The following is a 6038-nucleotide window of genomic DNA, read 5'->3' on the forward strand; positions in this document are numbered from 1 at the left end:
GTATTGACTGCCTATTATGCTCATTTATGATTTTTAGATGCTTCACTGTGATCATTTCTCAACTTTTATTCCTTTTAATTTTTTTTGTGAAAAGATAAAAAAATTCTAGGTCCATGGACTTTACACTGCAAATTTGTTCTTCAGTCATCTGTGACTAATTTGCTGAAAAAATAACTAAAATTCAAAGGTCAGCATTCTGAGATACATTTTTATTAGTATCACCTTACCGAAAAAAGCTTCTGACAATTTAGTCTATTGATCTCTCTATTAACTAAATTTATCTTATAAACCCACGTGGAATTTATTAGTGTTCAAGGGGAACACCATCAGGATGAATGCCCTCTCATTTTGACTAGTGGTGGGGCTGAAAATTGATGTTTGTACACTCCCTTCATAGATAACCAAGTGCTAAAACACATACTTTGGGAGATATTTGAGTTATTATGTTTTAATTTATATAGTTCCACAATATTTAAATTTTGTATATTTTCTGGTTGAGAAAAAATGAAGAAGAAAGAATAAGAGACCCTTTGCCCTTTCTTTTAAAAATGACTATTTGTCAAAATGCAACATTAAATGTTTGTCATTTTCACATGTGTTGCTTTCAAACACGGGGTTAAGAGAAACAAGCATTTCATAATAATACTCATAGAAATTTGACTTCATGGGGTACCTGGCTGGCTCAGTTGGTAGAGCATGAGACTCTTGATCTCAAGGTTGTGAGTTCAAGCCCCATGTTGGGGGTGGAGTCTACTTACAAAAACAAAAACAAAAAATAAAGGAAATTTGAATTCAGAAAATAATCTCCAAAATGGAAATTTTTCCATTTGAATATTTTCCCATCCTCAACAGACTCACTCTAATTTCTCTAGATCATCTCCTTGTCAAAAGGAGACAAGATCACTTGTTACACTGTTGGCAAGATCACTTATGATGAATTCTGATTCTCATACTTTTCTGCCATTTTTGTAATGTGAATTATTTAATCTATCTGAGTCTTAGTGATATCTCTATACACAGGTAATAAAATCTATTTCTAAGTGAGGTAATGCAGATGAAATGAGGTAGTTCATAAAAAAATTTAGTAATTTGACTACCCTATATAACTTAAGTTAAACTGTTAAGGTTCTTATTCAGATTTGCAATTCCCTGGCTTACTTTAATGTCTTTAGTATTCATTCAAAAGACTACAATTTGGGCCTTAGTATGTTTTTACTCCTTGACATAGTATACCATACCTTTTAAATACTTCTGGCCTTTGGACAGAAATCCTGAATAAAAATAATCACAACTTTATTTCCATGAGTGTTTAAAAGATACTAGAAAAACTTTTAAATGTTTAAAAATATGGAAAAATTTTAATTTCATTTTTATAACATCTTGCAGAAATTGATTTGATTCAAAATTAAAATAACAAAGTGTGTATAACTTTGGATTTCTGCATTCCTTATTCACCAGAAGCTTTTCCACTTTAATATTTATATTGCTTTCAGACAAATACGAATTCAGTATTTAATAATAGATGTATTAAAATAACCCACTATGGAGAATTAGTAAAACCCACATATTCAAATAATTTTAGAATTATTTAACTTTGCTTATTAAAGGGTTTTCTGATTATATCTTCCCTAAATTTGCAAAGTAATGTCTGCACTAACGTGGTTTTTACATTATTCTTTTTGATCACTTGCTTTCCTCAGGTGAGTGCAATCAATAAATTAACAATTTTACACGTGTTAAAGCTGAATTGACTCAATATCAGTTTCATTTCTGGAACACTATTGTTTGATTTTTATTCTTTGAGAATATTTTACATTTAAAACATTGTACCTGATAGAAATAATTAGACGACTTACAATACCATCTGCTGTGCATCATCATCAGGTTTGACTCCAGCTCACTGAAAAAAAATCGCATGAAAGTGACATGTTCTACTTTGATAGTCACAATCTGAAAATGGCAAATTACCTGAAATAATATCATATAAAAAACAGCATCTCTTTAGAACACATTTACTTTTCTTCCCACCACTTTACTTTTTTAAATCCAATTAAAATTCATTGTGATTATATAATAGCTTGGAAAGACTTTTTTAAATTAAAATATTGATATGGTAAGCAAAAGGGACATTCAAGGTTTGATGTTTAAAAATTCCTGTCTATTCTTTGATATGTTTTACTAGGAATACCTGTGTTTATTGTATCTTACAGCTGAGATTTCTCTATCAATTAAAAAAAGTCCTGTTTACTAAACCTTTTCCTTCAAGTTATAGGACTTATGTAATTGAATATTTTAAATATGATTAAATGATTTTATGATATGTTGTGAATTTTTTCAATTTGAAAATTAAAATATGCAGATTGATTTATAAGAAATCAATACTGAATTTCTGTTTTCCCAGTAAAATAAAAATTAGATCAGGCTATTCAAATATGGAGATGAGCAAAAGTGAGATAGAAGTATATGAATCTGAAAAAAATATATTAAAATGTTGGAAGAGGCTACCCGGAGAGAGAAGAATCTTTTTGTCTTCCATTCTTTTCCTGTCTTTTGTGGTTTTAAATGAGCATTCTATGTAATTCTATTTCTCTTCTTTCTTAGTATTTCATTTACACTTCTTTTCTAGTGGTTGCCTTAGATTTTACAATGTACATTTATAGCTAATGCAAGTCCACTTTCAATTAACACTATATATATCATTTCATAGGTAGTATGAGTACCTTATAATAAAATAGTCCTAATTCCTTCCTCCTATCTCTTGTATCATGGATGTCATTTATTGTTTCACTTATATTTAAGTATTCATAAGCATATATGCATATATAAAATGCATATATAAGCATAAGTAATTAAATGCATTGTTACTATTATTTTGAACAAACTGTTTTCTGTTAGGTTAAGAACAAGAAAAGTTAAAGTTTTTATTTTACCTTCATTTATTCCTTCTTCTACTCTCTTCCCTCCTTTCTGTAGATCCAAGTTGACCTATATTATTTTCTACTCCTATAAACAACTTCTGTTAACATTTGTTGTAAGTCAGGTGTACTAGAAAAAAAATGCCCTCAATTTTTATTTGTCTGAGAAAGTCTTTATTTTTCCTGCACATATGAAGGAAAACTTCACAGGATACAGAATTCTAGGATTTTTTTTTTCTCGATACTTTCAATTTTTCACTCCCCTCTCCTTATTTCCATGGTTTCTAAGGCATCAGATGTAACTCTCATCTTTGAGCTTCTATAGGTAGGGTGTTTTTCCCTTTGGCTACTTTCCAGATTATTTTGATTTTCTGTAGTTTGAAAATGATATGCCCAGGTATAGTTTTTGGCATTTTTGCCTGCTTGATGTTCTCTGAGCTTTCCGAATACACTCTTAATTGAAATGAAGAGTGACATTAATTTGGAGAAATTCTTAGTAATCACTGTTGCCAAGATTTCTTGTTTCTTTCATTCTTCTCCTTCTTGTACTTCTGTTGCACTATGTTCTACCTTTTGTAGTTGTATCAGAGTCCTTGGATACTCTGTTCTGTTTTCTCCCATTCTGTAGGTTGCCCCTTTATTTTGTTCTTTGTTTCTTTTGCTGTGCAGGAACTTTTTAGTTTGATGTTGTCCCATTTGTTTACTTTTGCTTTTGTTGCCTGTGCATTTGGTGTCATATCCAAAGATTATTGCCAAGACCAATATCAAGGAATTTTTCCCCTCTGTTTTCCTCAAGGAGTTTGACACTTTCAGGTCCTAAATCCACTTTGAGTTACTTTTTGTGAGTGGTATAAATAGGAGTTCAATTTCATTCCTTTATACATAGCTGTCCAGTTTCCCCAACATCTGTTACAGAAGAGAAAAAGCTGTAATTCGCAATAGCCACAAAACATATAAAATGTCCAAGAAGAAAATAAGAAATATGTCAGATTTATCAGAGAAAAAACTACAGACCTTCAATAAAGTATATGAAACAACAAATACAAAAAAGTATATATCTTACTTAAAAAGAGAACATAAGAAAGTTTTCAAAGATTTTTTTATTGAGAACTTAAATTATTTTTTATCACAATGGTACTTTGAAATATACATGGAACTAGAAAAAATTTTTTTGTTTTGACATCAGTTTTATTGATGTGTATTTACATACTATAAATTCATCAATTTTTAAGTGAACAGTGGTTGTATTTTGACAAATGTACACAGTGCTTTTTACCATTACCATAATAAAAATAAACATTTCCATCATCTCAAGGCTTTTCTTCATACTGCTTTGAAATCAATCCCTGTCCCAACCCAGCAAACAACAATCACTTATCTTTCTGCCTCTAAGTTTTGCCTATTTTTCAAATTTCAATTAAATAGACTTAACATAGTATGAAAGGAAAAAAAAAAGAAAGAAAATATTACTACTGGATCTTAAGAACAGCCTGAGCTTGTAGAAGTCAAACAAAGGACTTGACCTTTACTCTCCAGTGATATACCCTACCAGTGTCATAAAAAATGTTTATTCTATCATATCTAAGCAGTGGTTGTACTGTCTGCCTGATTCAATATATTTAGTAACTTAAAAATTATGACTGATCAGAATATTCTGTATATTTTCTAAAATACAGGCTTCCAAATAGAAATGTGATCTAACAACTTAGTAATATAATATAGAGAACACTTCTGTTGGAGCCAGGAAGCCTGGGTTCTAGTTACACCATTTTATTACCTAGCTATGTTATCCAAATACATTTTTAAACTTTTCTGAGACTCAGTTTCTCAGAACAAGGGTACTCTATGATCCAAGTGTTCCAGCTACTGTAGAAATACAAGGAAATTTTCAGGCATGCAAATATATTTAGCTCCAATCCTTCTAAATTTTTAAGAAAATCTGGCACACCTTAAAACAGACCCACTGTTACTAATTAATAGGTTCAATTACTCATTAATTATATGTTGTCTGTATGTGTATGTATACACATATTTATATTCAGGCATATATATAATCATACATATAAATGTGTAAAATAAACATTAATTCACATAAACACATATACAAACTCATTTACAGTAATATCCTAATTTGTTGTGGATAGCATCACAATAAAAAATATTTACCTAATATAATCCTATCTTAAATACTCTCACTTGGTAGGAATATAGAGATACTATATTTTTCACTTTTTAACAAAAAATCATGCTGTTTCTTCATCCTAGTTTGAGATTCACTCTTCTTTTGTTTAAAAATCCACAACTGTGGCCGTGTTCAGTGTTCTTTCATCTTTGTCTTTAGAAATGCCATAATTTTGACAACTAAGCAAATATATTTAACATCTTACAAAATTTACCAAGAGATGATGGTTTCACACAGCTGTATTCAAAGCACTGCAAAAAAAAGTCACCATTTTTTTGTGTGTGTCTAAGTAATTTAACTACAACAATGCCATGAATTACTTGTTAATTATAATATAGAACGATTTACACAATCTGAATTGTCCCAAAATGCATGTTATTAGAGCAGCTGTTGGGAGGACACCTTAGTCTCCCTCTAGCCCTTCATCCCATAAATGGATTTCATGTAAAGAAATTCCTGTATGGGGAGGAGAGTACATATACCCTCTTTTTACATCTGAATGAACATTCATATGAAGAAAATCGTTTAAAATCAAAAAAATATTTTATTTTAGAAGGGGAAAAGTGTGGAATATTTTTTCAGTATTTTTTATTTCTTTCCATCTTCTACAACATTCATTATACTTCTTTTTTTATTATTATTATGGTATGTTAATCACCATACATTACATCATTAGTTTTTGATGTAGTGTTCCATGATCCATTGTTTGCGTATAACACCCAGTGCTCCACGCAGAATGTGCCCTCTTTAATACCCATCACCAGGCTAACCCATCCCCCCACCCCCTCCCCTCTAGAACCCTCAGTTTGTTTCTCAGAGTCCATAGTCTCTCATAGTTCATCTCCCCCTCCGATTTCCCCCACCTCATTCTTCCCTTCCTGCTATCTTCTTCTCCTTTTTTTTTTTTTTTAACATACAATGTATTATTTGTTTCAGAGGTA

The 6038-nt window shown here is 30.7% G+C and overlaps 1 non-coding gene across 1 annotated transcript; it reads left to right on the forward strand.

Annotated features, from left to right (window-relative positions):
* The first annotated feature begins 671 nt into the window (after positions 1–671).
* On the forward strand, positions 672–744 carry TRNAK-CUU (transfer RNA lysine (anticodon CUU)). Its single transcript has one exon. It is a non-coding gene; the product is annotated as a tRNA-Lys (tRNA).
* The last annotated feature ends 5294 nt before the right edge of the window (positions 745–6038 follow it).

This window comes from Callorhinus ursinus, unplaced genomic scaffold (genome assembly GCF_003265705.2).
Source record: "Callorhinus ursinus isolate GAN/ISIS: 27379988/994484 unplaced genomic scaffold, GSC_fseal_2.0 scaffold1, whole genome shotgun sequence".
NCBI lineage: Eukaryota > Metazoa > Chordata > Mammalia > Carnivora > Otariidae > Callorhinus > Callorhinus ursinus.